Below are 16,932 nucleotides of genomic sequence, written 5' to 3'. Positions count from 1 at the left end.
TGGCCAATCACTGGCAGGGGGCGTGGATTTGATGTGAAAAGGTGGGAGGTTTGAGTAGTACTTCTGTAGTGTGCATGGGGATCAGCTGATATAGTCTGGCGTGTAGTGCTCACAGCCTGCCTGTCATCCTATGAGTCCTCCAACAGCAGAAGCCAACCTCATGCCTCCTCCTTCAGCAGAAGCCAGCCTCATGCCTCCTCCTTCAGCAGAAGCCAGCCTCATGCCTCCTCCTTCAGCAGAAGCCAGCCTCATGCCTCCTCCTTCAGCAGAAGCCGGCCTCATGCCTCCTCCTTCAGCAGAAGCCGGCCTCATGCCTCCTCCTTCAGCAGAAGCCGGCCTCATGCCTCCTCCTTCAGCAGAAGCCAGCCTCATGCCTCCTCCTTCAGCAGAAGCCAGCCTCATGCCTCCTCCTTCAGCAGAAGCCAGCCTCATGCCTCCTCCTTCAGCAGAAGCCAGCCTCATGCCTCCTCCTTCAGCAGAAGCCAGCCTCATGCCTCCTCCAGCAGCAGCAGCCAGCCTCATGCCTCCTCCAGCAGCAGCAGCCAGCCTCATGCCTCCTCCTCCAGCAGAAGCCAGCCTCATGCCTCCTCCTCCAGCAGAAGCCAGCCTCATGCCTCCTCCTCCAGCAGAAGCCAGCCTCATGCCTCTTCCAGCAGCAGCAGAAGCCGGCCTCATGCCTCCTCCAGCAGCAGCAGCCAGCCTCATGCCTCCTCCAGCAGAAGCCAGCCTCGTGCCTCCTGCAGCAGAAGCTGGCCTCGTGCCTCCTGCAGCAGAAGCCGGCCTCGTGCCTCCTGCAGCAGAAGCCGGCCTCGTGCCTCCTGCAGCAGAAGCCGGCCTCGTGCCTCCTGCAGCAGAAGCCGGCCTCGTGCCTCCTGCAGCAGCTGAAGCCGGCCTCGTGCCTCCTGCAGCAGCTGAAGCCGGCCTCGTGCCTCCTGCAGCAGCTGAAGCCGGCCTCGTGCCTCCTGCAGCAGCTGAAGCCGGCCTCGTGCCTCCTGCAGCAGCTGAAGCCGGCCTCGTGCCTCCTGCAGCAGCTGAAGCCGGCCTCGTGCCTCCTGCAGCAGCTGAAGCCGGCCTCGTGCCTCCTGCAGCAGCTGAAGCCGGCCTCGGGCCTCCTGCAGCAGCTGAAGCCGGCCTCGGGCCTCCTGCAGCAGCTGAAGCCGGCCTCGTGCCTCCTCCAGCAGCAGCTGAAGCCGGCCTCGTGCCTCCTCCAGCAGCAGCTGAAGCCGGCCTCGTGCCTCCTCCTCCACCATGTACAGCAGCAGAAGCCGGCCTCGTGCCTCTTCCAGCAGCTGAAGCCGGCCTCATGCCTCCTCCTCCACTATGTACAGCAGCAGAAGCCGGCCTCGTGCCGCAGTTGTCCTCACGGTAAGTAGCTGAGCTCACCCACTTGCTTTTAAAGGGAAACTCAACTGAGAGGGATATGAATGTTTCCTTTTAAACAATACCAGTTGCCTGGCAGTCCTACTGATCTCTTTGACTGCAGTAGTGGCTTAATCACACCAGAAACAAGCAAGCAGCTAATCCAGTCTGACTTCAGTCAGAACACCTGATCTGCATGGTTGTTGAGGGGCTGTGGCTAACAGTATTGGATACACAGGATCGTCAGGAGAGTTGGGCAACTGGTATTATTTTAAAAGAAAAAATCTATATCCTTCTCAGTTTAGGTTCCCTTTAAACAATACCAGTTTCTTGGCTATCCTGCTTATCATCTGCCTGTAATCTTTTTAGCTATTGACCCTGAACAAGCATGTAGCATATCAGGTGCTTCTGACATTGTCACTTCTGACAAGATTATCTGATGTTTGTTTCTGGTGTGATTCAGTCACTACTGCAACCAAATCAGCTGTATAGCAAAACAAATGATATTGTTTAAGGGAAATTATGTTTTGCAGCCCCCATATCTCTTGTTGCAGCCTACAGGCCCCCAGGAGGAAGTACTCAGGTAAGCATAAATGCTTGTAGTTCTTTGGTTTCCTTTAGGCCACTTTCAGACAGCAGAGGCACTAACAGGTGCCCAGCTGGTGCCGTAGAGCAGCTGACAGGCAGTGAATGAAACGCCTGTCTGAAAGAGGCCTCAAGGAGCTGCAGGCCCAGTCTGTAACAGCCAGCCATCCTGCAGCACAGCAGGTCACCCAGCATAGCATCCCCAGGTCAGCTGGTCACTCGGCTGGCACAATACAGTCATTATCACCAGGCTGTTAATGGGAACCAGAGACGTTGGGGGGGGGGGGGGGAGCTTTTATACATACCTGGGGCTTCCTCCCGCCCCATACGCACGGATCGCTCCCACGCCGCCGTCCTCTGCTGCCTGGATCCGCCGGTACCGGGTACCATCATTGCTGCCAGTCGGCCAATTGTCCGCATCACACGGGGCTTCCTCCATATACGTACGCATGAGGCTGCTTACTGCGCAGCCTCATGCGTACCGGTATGTACCGGTATGGAGGGAGCCCCTGTGATGTGGACAATTGGCCGCGTCCGCCAAAAGTGATGGGACCCGGTACCGCCGATACAGGAAGCGGAGAATGGTGGCGTGGGAGCGATCCAGGCTTATGGGGCTAGAAGAAGCCCCAGGGATGTATAAAAGCCTGTTCTATTTTTTTTTAACAACATTCCTCTCTGGTTCCCTTTAAGCAATTCAGCTCAGTACCACCAGCTCGTTATGCCAGCAGAGCATCCCCACCAGCCAACCCAGCTCACATGACTGCCAGGCCAGGCCAGCACCCTGGCCAACACAGGAACTCTGCCTGTTATTGTAAAATTCTGGCCGTTTATGGTATTTGTGTGGTAACACAACTGCTGCTCTTTTGTGGTAACCTGCTGCAGAGGGGCTCCTGATCTCCCAGGACCCTAACAACTCCCCTGGTCAATGAAATGGTAACCATTCCCTGATGTCAATTTTATTCTAATTGTATGCAATGTTTGCTGCTTAGGATTGGAACAATAAAATCTAGCCAGTTTGTTGTAGAGCCCCTGACTAGGGATCATCAATGATAAGCAAATCATTCCCAGCTGGTGCAGGATTATGCAAGTTTTACACACAAATGTATGACGCTTGAAAATGGCCCATCACCTTGGCAGAATTAATTTGTCCCATTTCCAAGCTGCATATATTTGCATGATTCTGCATTAACTTGGTAGTATTTGCATCTCATTGCCCATCCCTACTACTGCATTGTGGGAGTTCCTGCCCCCTGCACACTGGTAGGTGGGCTCCTTAGCTCAGCCTGTAAGCTGTTTTCTGACCACAGACCATCAGCCTGGTGTGAAGTGCATTCCGGAAGGCTTGGGTGTAAGTTCTTGGTATTTTTTTGGAGGGGGTAGGTTATCAAGTATACATGGTGGATAACCACAGGTCAGTATTAGAGGTGTGTGTGTAGATATGTAATCCGCTTTCTATTGGTTGTAGATGTTCCAGGCTTGCATAGGGATGAGCAGGCAACATTCTGTAATTTGATTTTGTAAGGTGTGTGGGGTTGTTTGTGGTGGTGTTTATTTATTTATTTTTATTTATTTATTTTTTTCCTCCTCTTGTATTGAAGTCTATGGGGTGGGGCTGATTGTTGTGATTGCAATACATTTACTCATTTGACACCAACTTTGGTCTGTATATCCGGAGCAGTGCTTTTCAGCGCTGCTAGCTTTGGGCGCAGCCAGCGCCGCCATAGACTGTAATAGGAATCAGTCTATAGCGGCGCTCAGTGAGGAAGGTCGGCTCCGTCAGAAGACGGAGCCGAAGTTGCTTAAAAAACACAATAATTCGGCCTCCAGCAATCGCTGGAAGCCGAATTATTTCATTCCCCCACTATCCATGTCGGCCTGGAGGGGGAATAGTAATTAAAACGCCCCGGACTTGTGCAGAAGCAGGACCAGCCATTTAACAGCTGGATCCTGCGCCCAAGTCTACCAGCGCCGTATTCAAATGTACGCTGTATATCAAGGGTAACCCAGGGAGCATGTTGAAACTTTTATTTTTTGTGTTTGTAATGGCCACTCTGTAATGCACCATGTGACATATATGCGGTGTGTTGTGGTATAATAATGTGTGGCAGCATAGCTGTGACAGTGAAGCATACTTTTCATTGACTGTATGTGACGCAGCGTGGGGGTCCTGTGTGGCACTGCTTTTCTGTTTGCTGTAGGAATGGGAACACAATATCAGATGTGAACTAGCATGAAAGACTTTTACATGAAAGGTGTACATAATTAAAGAGAACATGAAGTAAGGATTATTAAGAAAAATAAATATAAAAAAAAATATATATACATTGTGTTTTTTTTTTTTTTGTTAATACCAGTTGCTTGGCAGAGCTGCTAATTAGGAGTGGTCATTCAGATGCAAATTATTTTGAGTTGGTGCAGTTTGTTTTTTGTTTTACCCCTTGTAATATCTATATTTGTTATTAAACCTTTAATGACTGCCGCCTGTAGGGATGAGTCGTTATTGCTAAGGCAATAGTTTTGAGGCCCAGTGCTGTACAGATGCATTGCTTTGTCATTACCTAGTGATGCATCTGTACAGCACTGGGGCCCCTGACCTGTTGCCCTAGCAATAGCATCTGATCACTACTGACATGCAGGCTGGGGGTAATGGTTTCCAGCATGCCCAGCTAATAGTGAAATAAGGTATCATTGTAATCGGGTAAGGGCCAAACTGTGGCATTTGTCATGTGGAAACTGAAAAAGTGTTTTCTCTCCCAAATTATACCATTATTGGTCACCTTTTTAAAGACTTGCTAGCCAATGTTCCCATTTTGAGGTGTTTTTTTTTTCTTTTTTGTCTCCTAGTTACACCCCATCCAATTGGGGTAGGAATGTTTCCAGTGCACAATTTGACATGTATTTTGGTTTGGTTGGGGGAAAGCCAAGGTAAGTATAGATTTGCTCTATTTGTTAGTCTCTGGTACAATATAAGGAAAGGGGCACACTTGTCTTTCAGTTTTTCCTGTGTGGTTTTTCTGCATGTCATGTGTGTTTTTTTTTATGCAGGATTTTTTTTCTCCCTCTCACAGCCACTAATGTAATTGTTAAAAAAAAAAGTTCAGAATCATACTGCAGGGTTTTTTTTTTGGGTTTTTTTTCGCTACTTGTGAAAAATGCTTTGTGTACTATCCATTGATTACCAAGTTCCTCAGAAGTCTTTCAGAAAACGCACATGAAAACAGTTGTGTCCCCTGCCTCAAGGCTACTCACACTAAGGCATTGTGACAGATACGTTTTACACTGAAGCATACTTTTAACTGCACCAAATGTCACACTGCATGTAATGTGCAATGGAGCTTCCCCTCCATTAATATTATGTTTTAACAGGATACACAAGGTGAGTCTTAAAGGGCAGCTGAAGTAAGAAGGATATGGAGGCCAATACCAGTTGCTTGGTAGCCCTGCTGATCTATATGGCTGCAGTGGTGTCTGAATAACACCTGGTGCACACCAGAGCGGTTCTGAAGCGTTTTTACAACTCATGCAGGGGGAAACCGCTTGGCTAATGAAAGTGAGCTGGTGCACACCAGAGAGGTTTGGTTTTTGACAACACAACACGACACGACACGACACGACACGACACGACACGACACGACACGACACGACACGACACGACACGACACGACACGACACGACACGACACGACACGACACGACACGACACGACACGACACGACACGACACGACACGACACGACACGACACGACACGACACGACACGACACGACACGACACGACACGACACGACACGACACGACACGACACGACACGACACGACACGACACGACACGACACGACACGACACGACACGACACGACACGACACGACACGACACGACAAGACAAGACAAGACAAGACAAGACAAGACAAGACAAGACAAGACAAGACAAGACAAGACAAGACAAGACAAGACAAGACAAGACAAGACAAGACAAGACAAGACAAGACAAGACAAGACAAGACAAGACAAGACAAGACAAGACAAGACAAGACAAGACAAGACAAGACAAGACAAGACAAGACAAGACAAGACAAGACAAGACAAGACAAGACAAGACAAGACAAGACAAGACAAGACAAGACAAGACAAGACAAGACAAGACAAGACAAGACAAGACAAGACAAGACAAGACAAGACAAGACAAGACAAGACAAGACAAGACAAGACAAGACAAGACAAGACAAGACAAGACAAGACAAGACAAGACAAGACAAGACAAGACAAGACAAGACAAGACAAGACAAGACAAGACAAGACAAGACAAGACAAGACAAGACAAGACAAGACAAGACAAGACAAGACAAGACAAGACAAGACAAGACAAGACAAGACAAGACAAGACAAGACAAGACAAGACAAGACAAGACAAGACAAGACAAGACAAGACAAGACAAGACAAGACAAGACAAGACAAGACAAGACAAGACAAGACAAGACAAGACAAGACAAGACAAGACAAGACAAGACAAGACAAGACAAGACAAGACAAGACAAGACAAGACAAGACAAGACAAGACAAGACAAGACAAGACAAGACAAGACAAGACAAGACAAGACAAGACAAGACAAGACAAGACAAGACAAGACAAGACAAGACAAGACAAGACAAGACAAGACAAGACAAGACAAGACAAGACAAGACAAGACAAGACAAGACAAGACAAGACAAGACAAGACAAGACAAGACAAGACAAGACAAGACAAGACAAGACAAGACAAGACAAGACAAGACAAGACAAGACAAGACAAGACAAGACAAGACAAGACAAGACAAGACAAGACAAGACAAGACAAGACAAGACAAGACAAGACAAGACAAGACAAGACAAGACAAGACAAGACAAGACAAGACAAGACAAGACAAGACAAGACAAGACAAGACAAGACAAGACAAGACAAGACAAGACAAGACAAGACAAGACAAGACAAGACAAGACAAGACAAGACAAGACAAGACAAGACAAGACAAGACAAGACAAGACAAGACAAGACAAGACAAGACAAGACAAGACAAGACAAGACAAGACAAGACAAGACAAGACAAGACAAGACAAGACAAGACAAGACAAGACAAGACAAGACAAGACAAGACAAGACAAGACAAGACAAGACAAGACAAGACAAGACAAGACAAGACAAGACAAGACAAGACAAGACAAGACAAGACAAGACAAGACAAGACAAGACAAGACAAGACAAGACAAGACAAGACAAGACAAGACAAGACAAGACAAGACAAGACAAGACAAGACAAGACAAGACAAGACAAGACAAGACAAGACAAGACAAGACTTCTAGGTAAATAAATTAACAGCAAGGCCTGGAGGCCCCTTGCAGGACCCGTCCCGCGGTCCGCTGCGTCGGGGGCCCCAGGCCTCCGGATTTTGAGTTGGTTTTTAAGCATTCTAAAAGAATGTGAACACCTGCAGTTTGCTTTCTGAACTCTTGGAGTGCTGTAGAGTAGAGAGGCAGTCCATAAAAAAGGCTATTTTGTGCTGTGTGTCTCTTTAAACGAAACCTTTGCTTCCCAGTCTCCACTGCATGTCACCATTGGTTCTCACCTCTCAATCTCTCAGTTCTACAAATCGCCTCTAACCATGCTCCAGTGGGCCAAAGTCCGTCACATTGTTGACAGTTAGTACGGCACGGTCATATTAGCAAATTAGTATTAATTACAGCCTGACTCACTGAAACGCATGGCAGCAGCGGCCAGCTCTGTAAGGGCTAGTTCACTATGGGACTGGGAGCAGAAATCGTGAATCAATTTTTGTGGTTCATTTTTACTGTAATGTGAGTCCCATTCAATAGAATGATAATCACCGCTCCCCTGTGTTTTGATGCCTATGAGAGACCTATCAGAGACCATCAAAAGACAGGCCTATTCGTGTGAAAAAATGGATGTAAGATTCATTTGTGTGCTAAGTTGTATGGCCCTGTAGTGAGCTGTTAAAGCTGCAGAGTGCAGAATTGTGAAAAATTGCCTGGTCACGAGGGGGGTTAAAGCCTGTGGTCCTCAACTGGTTAAAGCATTTGCAACAGCTGTTGTTGTTGTTGTTGTTGATAATAATAATTATAATAATAATAATATTATTATTATTATTATTTAGTATTTATATAGCGCCGACATATTGTGCAGCGCTGTACAGTCTATAACTATATATGTATATGTGTGTATATGTATTTTGGAATGTGGGAGGAAACCGGAGTGCCCGGAGGAAACCCACACAGACACGGAGAGAACATACAAACTCTTTGCAGATAGTGCCCTGGCTGGGATTCGAACCAGGGACCCAGCGCTGCAAGGCGAGAGAGCTAACCACTACGCCACTGTGCTACCCCCACTACGCCACCGTGTAATCTACTCAACAGGTGAAAACAGTGGCTCTCTGCAGTTGGTTTGTGGACAGTCATGGCTAAGACAAAGGAGCTCAGTGAGGACCTGCGGCTGCACATTGTGGCTGTTCACAAGAGCTACAAGGCCATTTCTAAATGTTTTCAAGCTCCAGTGGCTACAGTGCAAAGTATTATTAAAACATACAAGATGTTCCAGAAAATCTCAGAGGATGTGGTCGGAAGCCAAAAGTGACGCCTGTGCTGACCAGGAGGATAGAATGGTGATAAACAATCCAAGGATCACCACCAAGGCCATCCTGGTCAATCTGGGCTCTGCTGGTGGCAATGTCTCAAGGCAGACAATCCAAAGGACACTGCACACTGCTGGCTTCCACAGATGCAGACCAAGGAGGATGCTACTTCTCCTCCAGATAAGGCACAGAAAAGCTTGCTTGGCCTTTGCAAATGCTCATCTGGACAAAGATGAAGACTTCTGGTCTTCTGTGTTATGGTCAGATGAAACAAAAAATTCAGTCGTTCAGTCACAATTTGGTTCTTTCATTTAGCATCAAAAAGGAGAAGCCTTCAACACAAAGACCATCCCCACTGTTAAGCAAACATGGTGGTTGGAACCTAATGCTTTGGGGGTGTTGTTTAGCCAATGGATCAGGGAACCTAATCACAGTAAACAGCACCATAAAAAGAGAAATGCATGAGAATTCTCAACGACCATATCAGGCAGTCTGCAGAGAAACTTGGCCTTGGGCATTTCAGTCCATGACAATGACCCAAAACACACAGCAAAAGTGGTGAAGAAATGATTAACAGATGACATTAATGTTTTGGAGTGGCCCAGCCAGAGTCCTGACTTGAATCCAATTGAGAATCTGTGTAGGGAGCTAAAGATCAGAATGATTGCAAGACCCTCCAACCTGAAAGATTTGGAGCTTATTGCTAAAGATGATCAATGGGCAAACATACCTGTGGAGACATGCAAAAGGCTGGTCTGCACTTATAGAAAATGTTTGCTGTAATAGTCAATGAAGGCTTTTCTATTGATTATTGAGAAGGGTATGAATAATTTTGGACTGGACAAATGTAAAGCTGAGATGTTTTTTCCCACAACAAAGCTTCTAGTACATCGCCATCTTATCTTTTTGGAGACACCTATGTCCTTTCCTGTCAAAAAATTACTTGCTGGTTGAATGAAAGTAACTTTAAGTCAAAATTTGTCAGGGGTATGAATAATTATGGACAGCACTGTATGTATCCATGTTTATCCCATCATGTCACCTCCATTCAGGGACTATACCACTTTACTAACCAATACACTTAGTAGCATGAAAGAGTCCTAAGGATTTAAATCTGCTTCCTTCTGAGAAAAGTGTGTAAGAATACTTACTTACAGCCAATAAATTTCCCACATTGAACACAAGTGTCTTCTAAGCAGTGACTTACACAGCAAACATTTGCCACATTCAGTACATGAATGGTGCTTTTTACCAGTGTGAAATCTGTGTGAAGCTGGGATTTCAGAAAAAAAACCTCTTACCACACCCAGCACATGAATATGGCTTCTTGCCAGTGTGGGATCTCTTATGAACATGTAGAGCTGATTTTGAAACAAAGCATTTCCCACACTCAGCACATGGATAGGGCTTCTCAGCAGTGTGTGATCTGAGTGTGGGAAATGCTGTTTCAAAATCAGCTTTTGTTGTTCATAAGAGATTCCTCCCCCCTGCCATACACACACACACTCACACTCACACTCTGTTTAGAAGCTCTATTTGTGTGTGTGTGTGTGTGTCAATTAATGTAGTGTGTGTGTATGTGGTTTAATGTTTTGCACAGAAATCGCACACTAGTGGGAAGCCCTATCCATGTGCTCTTATATTTGGCAAGGTCTTATTTCTGTGCAAAACATTTCCCACACTCGGCACATGGATAGGACGTCTCACCAGTGTGTGATCGGAGTGTGTGACAAGGTCTGATTTTGGGGCAAAACATTTCCCATACTCACAACATGAATAGGGCTTTTTACCAGTGAGAGATTTCTTATGCATGAGAAAATTTGATTTACTCCCACAACATTTCCCACATTCATACATGAGACCTCCCACTTGTGAGAAGCCCTATCCATGTGCTGAGAAGAACTGATTTCTGTACAAAACCATTTCCCCCACTCAGCAGATGAATAAGTGATTCTCACTAGTGTGAGGTCTCAGGCCTGACAAGAAGTGATATATAAACAAAACATTTCCCACACTCAGCACATGAATGTGGTTTCTCACCAGTATGAGTTATCTCTTGTTTGACAAGGTTTTCTTTATCATTAAAATATTTCCCACACTCTGAACATTTCCACAAAGAGTTAAAATTCAATAAAACTGCAACCACGGAAAAGTGCTTTAATTAACCATAAATTACTTGCCTTTCCTAACTTCCATTAGACTCGAGTATCCTCGGAAATGGTCCAGGCCATATCCTCTTGATATTTGACGAACAGAGCGCCACACATCTCAATCCCATTCTCTGCTCTGGACTAAGTATAGCAAGCCCCAGAGCAATGACATTCTGAATGCTGCTGCAGAATGTCATTTTTCTGACTTTTAAGGACATCAATGTGAAAAAAATGAGCTAAACAATTTAATCTATCCTTTCTCTCTCCCCCCCCCCCCCCCCCCCCCAAAAAAAAATCTCTTCTGCTCTCAGAAGCCATTTTCTGCCAGGAAAGTGGTTTATGGCTGTAATTCCTTAACAGTGAGGGTTACGCTATAGTCCGACCCGGTCCCAAGCCAGACAAACTGTCACTTGCATACCTGATTAACTCTTTCAGACAGAGAAAGTAAAAAAGGAACATAGCCCAGTTATTTGTGTGCTTGGTACTGTACATACACATGTCTATCTCATCATGTCACCTCGGGTGTCCTTTAAAAAAACACATTTTATTCCTGCGATGGTGCTGTGCTCATACAGAGGTCATTTAGCTGTAACTAGCAACATAATGGAGGCTCAGGAAAGCCTAGTTCTGCGTGTTTAGGTGGGAGCCGTGAGCGCCTCTAGTGCAGAATCATCACTATGGCGGCAGACAGCGCTGAGCAAGAGGAAGATGGCAGTCCGGAGATTGTATGGAGCGGTAACATCTTGGGATCTATTACAGAGCACAAAGAGGCACGAGACCTGATTGTGAACCTGCAGATGTCCTACATGAGCAGAGAGGTGTGCGCACAGAGGTTTATAGGTGAGAGAACCACTAGATCCATATGTGTGTGACTGCGGGACATAGTGAGTCCTGCTGATCCAGAATCTGGGGGTAGAGGTGGAGGGGGGATTGCTGGGGTAATACATTGAACTCTGTGCTTTGGGATTAGGCAGGGGTAGGAGAAGAGAAGCCTGTATGTCCCTTGTCTGAGTCTCACCATCTTCTCTTCTTTCTTTATAGTTATTATGGACAATTCTCAGGAGCAGCCCCACCTTCTGGATCCACATCTAGGTACGTTATTTTCATAACAATAGACAATGGTGAGAAATGTTGCTGATGTTAATAACCATGTGGAGCCAGTCGACACTTCACTTTGTAAACAGATCCCTTTGTGAACCTGTCGGAGGCCGCTATATCAGGATCTTGGCTTCAAAGTGATAGGTTCAGATCAGGTTCATGGTCTCCGATCAGGGTCAGGGCTCCAGTCAATGGCTCAGATCAGTCATGCTGTTGAGTCGTGGGTTCAGATCAGGGTCATGGCTACCGAGTCGTGGGTTCAGATCAGGGTCATGGCTACCGAGTCGTGGGTTCAGATCAGGGTCATGGCTACCGAGTCGTGGGTTCAGATCAGGGTCATGGCTACCGAGTCGTGGGTTCAGATCAGGGTCATGGCTACCGAGTCGTGGGTTCAGATCATGGTCATGGCTACCGAGTCGTGGGTTCAGATCAGGGTCATGGCTACCGAGTCGTGGGTACAGATCAGGGTCATGGCTACCGAGTCGTGGGTACAGATCAGGGTCATGGCTACCGAGTCGTGGGTTCAGATCAGGGTCATGGCTACCGAGTTATGGGTTCAGATCATAACAGCGTTTAAATTTTGAATCTATTTCTGACTCTGACGCCTATTATAATTTGCGTGTAATCAAAAGTAAACCAATTCAGGTATAAAGTTTTTATTATTACTATTTAGTATGTATGTAGCTCCAACACCTTGCGCAGAACTGTACATTGTCTTGTCACTTAAAGACTCTGAAGCGAGTCTAAATCCGTGTTTTTAACTGATGTTTGTTAAGCACTATAGCTAGTGCTTAAACGCTGCATCCCTGTGGCAAAACAAGGGGTTTATACCCCCAATCCTCTTGTCTAATTGCGAGGAGCACTTCCTGCGTGAGGCAGAGCTTAGGGCTGTAGCTTCACGCGTCAATCCCCACTGATTGCCGCCTCTCCCGCCCCTCTCAATCTTCCTTCACTGAGAGGGACTGAGGGGAGGTGGAGATCCGCGGGCTGATAGACGTGAATGGAGGCAGAGCTGCAGCTCAAAGCTCTGCCTCCAGGAGCAGCAAAATCCACAACCACGAAAGTTGTGGATTTTGCCCTGTGATTTGGGGGGTATAAACCCCTCATTTTGCCGTGGGGATGCAGCCTTTTAGCACTAGCTATAGTGCTTAACATAAATAGCAGTTTAAAAACGTGAATTTAGACTCTCTTCAGAGTCTCTTTAAAGAGGAACGTTAACCTAGGAATGAACTCCATTCCAGTCAGTAGCCGATACCCCCCCTTTCCTATGAGAAATCTTTGCCTTTTCTCTAATACATCATCAGGGGAGTCTGTATGGCTGATATTGTGGTGAAACCCCTCCCACAGTGTAATGTCAGGGCCATGGTCCTGACCGTTTGCTCTCTGAGAACCTCCTTCGCGGAAGGTTCGGTTCGCGGAAAAGTTTGCGAACCGCAATAGACTTCAATGGAGATGCGAACTTTGAAAAATAGAAAACATTATGCTGGCCACAAAAGTGATGGAAAAGATGTTTCAAGGGGTCTAACACCTGGAGGGGGGCATGGCGGAGTGGGATACATGCCAAAAGTCCCGGGGAAAAATCTGGATTTGACGCAAAGCAGCGTTTTAAGGGCTTAAATCACATTGGGCTCGATTCACAAAGTGGTGATAACCCAGTTAAAGACTTTAGGCGTGATAACCATTTTAACTCAGTTTAGGCATAAGTTTAGATCGCGCGCAAAGTCCCGCAAGCAAAGCAGCGCCATTAAACTCTATGCAAAGTGCACAAGACTTTGCTAGCGCAAAACTTTCGATCAGCTGTGCACTGCGGTGCTAACCCAGTTGGTGCTTAAACTTATCACGCCTAAAAACTTATCACACCTAAACTTATCATGCCTAAACGTATCATGCCTAAACAGAGTTTAGGTGTGATAAAGGGCTTTTCACCAGCGTGCTAACTGTTAGCACCGCTTTGTGAATCAGGCCCATTGAATGCTAAATTGCAGGCCTAAAGTGCATTCAAACATCTTGCATTGGTATACATCAATCAGGGAGATTAATTAGAGTTCTGCTTCACACTGACACACCAAACTCACTGGGTAACGCACCGCAAACAGCTGTTTGCGTAGTGACGGCCGTGCTAGACTGGTGCGCACCGTGGCCAGAGTGTAGGCAGTGGCGTTACAAAAATGAACCACCGACTATTAAGGCAAACGACGAACGAGCCAAATCGCTACAAAAGAAAGTTCTGTCTCGGCGGATTTTAACCAACGACGATCGTTTGCAAAAGTAGTACATCGTTGGAAACGGTCGTTCGTACTAGGCTTGACATGCGCATTTCACTATTTCTCTGTGAAACTACTCATTTTTATGCGCAGGCGCAATAGTTGCTTTACGTGATGTAACGTTCGTTCTAACGATCAGATCGTTACACACATTTTAAAACTAACTTTACTTAGGTCGTTCTTTCATCAATTAAAAGTTCGTTCGTCGTTCTCAACGAACGATCGTTGTCGCATGTGTGTACGTAGCATTAGTCTTCTGTCGTGCAGTAGCCCTCCATGATCCATTCCTCATTCATTTTGATAAAGGTAAGGTACTGAACACTGTTGTGATTTAGGCGACTGCTCTTCTCAGTGACTATGCCGCCAGCTGCACTGAAGGTCCTTTCTGACAGGACGCTTGCGGCAGGGCAAGAGAGAAGTTGTATGGCAAATTGGGACAGCTCTGGCCACAGGTCAAGCCTACGCAACCAGTATTCCAAGGGTTCATCGTCGCTTTTCGCAGTGTCTACATCCACACTCAAGGCCAGGTAGTCGGCTACCTGCCGATCCAGGCGTTGGTGGAGGGTGGATCCGGAAGGACTATGGCGAGGAGTTGGACTAAAGAATGTCCGCATGTCCGACATCACCCTGAGATCACTGGAGCGTCCTGTCCTTGCCTGCATGGACTTGGGAGGAGGAGGGTTACTGCCAGTGGTACCTTGATTGCGTTGTGCAGCCACATCACCCTTAAATGCATTGTATAGCATCATCAACAGTTTGTTCTGCAAGTGCTGCATCCTTTCCGCCTTCTGTTGAGTTGGTAACAGGTCCGCCACTTTGTGCCTGTACCGAGGGTCTAGTAGCGTGGCCACCCAGTACAGGTCATTCGCCTTGAGTTTTTTGATACGGGGGTCCCTCAACAGGCTGGACAACCATGAAAGAGGACATCAGCTGGATGCAAACGTACTCTCCATCTCCTCTTGCTCTTCCTAAGTGACGGGACGCAACTCCTCTTCCTTCCCCCAGCCACGAACAATACCACGGGAACGTGGAGCAGCAGAAGCCCCCTGTGACGGCTGCCGCGGTTGTTCTTCTTCCGCCGCCTCTTCCTCCTCACCAGAAACGCCTTCTTCATCAACATCAGAGTCTGACTCCTCTCCTTCCCCACATGACTCCTCCTCTTCCTCCTCCTCCTCCCCCCCCCTCTGTGCTGCCTCAGGTGTTGTGGAAACATCGGGTTCGGATGTAAATCGCTCCCACGACTCCTGCTGCCGTAACTGTTCTCGTTCACGCTCCTCCACAGCTGTATCCACCACTCTACGCACGGCACGCTCCAGGAAGTAGGCGTAGGGGATCAAGTCGCTGATGGTGCCCTCAGCGCGACTCACCTTTTTGGTCACCTCCTCAAAGGGCTCCATGACCCTGCATGCATTTCGCATCAGTGTCCAGTTGTTGGGCCACAACATCCCCATCCTCCCAGATTGTGTCCTTGCACTGTAATGATACAGGTACTGGGTGACGGCTTTCTCCTGGTCTAGCAAGCGAGAGAACATCAGCAGGGTGGAATTCCAGCAAGTCGGGCTATCGCAAATTGTGCGTCTCACCGGCAAGTTGTTTCTACGCTGAATGTCCGCAAAGCGTGCCATGGCCTTGTAAGAGCGCCTGAAATGCCCACACAACTTCCTGGCCTGCTTCAGGACATCCTCTAAGCTTGGGTACTTGGACACAAATCTTTGCACGACCAGATTCAGCACATGTGCCATGCAGGGTATGTGTCAGCTTTTCCAAATTCAAAGCAGAAATGAGATTGATGCCGTTGTCACACACCACGTTGCCGATCTCAAGCTTGTGCGGGGTCAGCCATTGCTCCACCTGTTTAAGAGCAGCCAGGAGAGCTGCTCCAGTGTGACTCTCCGCTTTCAGGCAAGACGTCTAACACTGCGTGACACCGTCGTACCTGGCATGCAGCATAGGCCCTGGGGTGCTGGGGCTGTGTAGCTGGAGAGGAGATCGCGGCACCAGCCGAGGAGGAGGATGACGACAGTGAAGAGGTGGAGAGGAGGTGGCTGGAGGCCTGCCTGCAAGCCATGGAGGTGTGACAAGTCGGTCCGCTGCACAGCCACGTACTCCCTGCTTGCTGCTATCGGTCACCAGGTTGACCCAATGGGCTGTGTATGTAATGTAGTGGCCCTGCCCCGTGCTTGGCAAACCAGGCATCCGTGGTCAGGTGGACCCTTGACCCAACGCTCTTCGCAATAGATGACACCACTTGCCTCTCAACGGCACGGTACAGTTTGGGTATGGCCTTTTGTGAAAAATGCGGCCTGGTATCTTCCACTGCGGTGTACCAATGGCCACAAACTTACGGAAAGCCTCTGACTCCACCAGCTTGTATGGTAATAGCTGGCGAGCTAATAGTTCTGCCACGCCAGCTGTCGGACACCGGGCAAGAGGGTGACTGGCAGACATTTGCTTCTTACGCTCAAATACTTCCTTCACGGACAGCTGGGTACTGCTGTGGGCAGAGGAGAAGGAACCACTGAAAGGAAGAGGTGGTGTGGAGGAGGGTGGCTGTGAAGGTGCAAGGGAGAAAGCGGATGAAGACGATGCACCTGAAGTAGGAAGAGAAGGAGGGTGGCTTGTCTTTTGTGTGCTGCTTTACCACAGGTGTTCTTGCCATAGCTGTTTGTGCCTTCTCTCCAGGTGCCTTCGTAAGGCACTTGTCCCTACGTGAGAGTCGGCCTTTCCACGGCTCAATTTTTGCTGGCAGAGACAACAGATGGCTTTTCTCCGATCTGAGGCACACATGTAAAAAATTTCCAAACCGCTGAGCCCCCCTGGGGTGATGGCACTACGGTGGCATCAGCAGCTGACG

This window comes from Hyperolius riggenbachi, chromosome 10 (genome assembly GCF_040937935.1).
Source record: "Hyperolius riggenbachi isolate aHypRig1 chromosome 10, aHypRig1.pri, whole genome shotgun sequence".
In the NCBI taxonomy this organism is placed as follows: domain Eukaryota; kingdom Metazoa; phylum Chordata; class Amphibia; order Anura; family Hyperoliidae; genus Hyperolius; species Hyperolius riggenbachi.
This window is presented reverse-complemented; position numbering follows the sequence as displayed.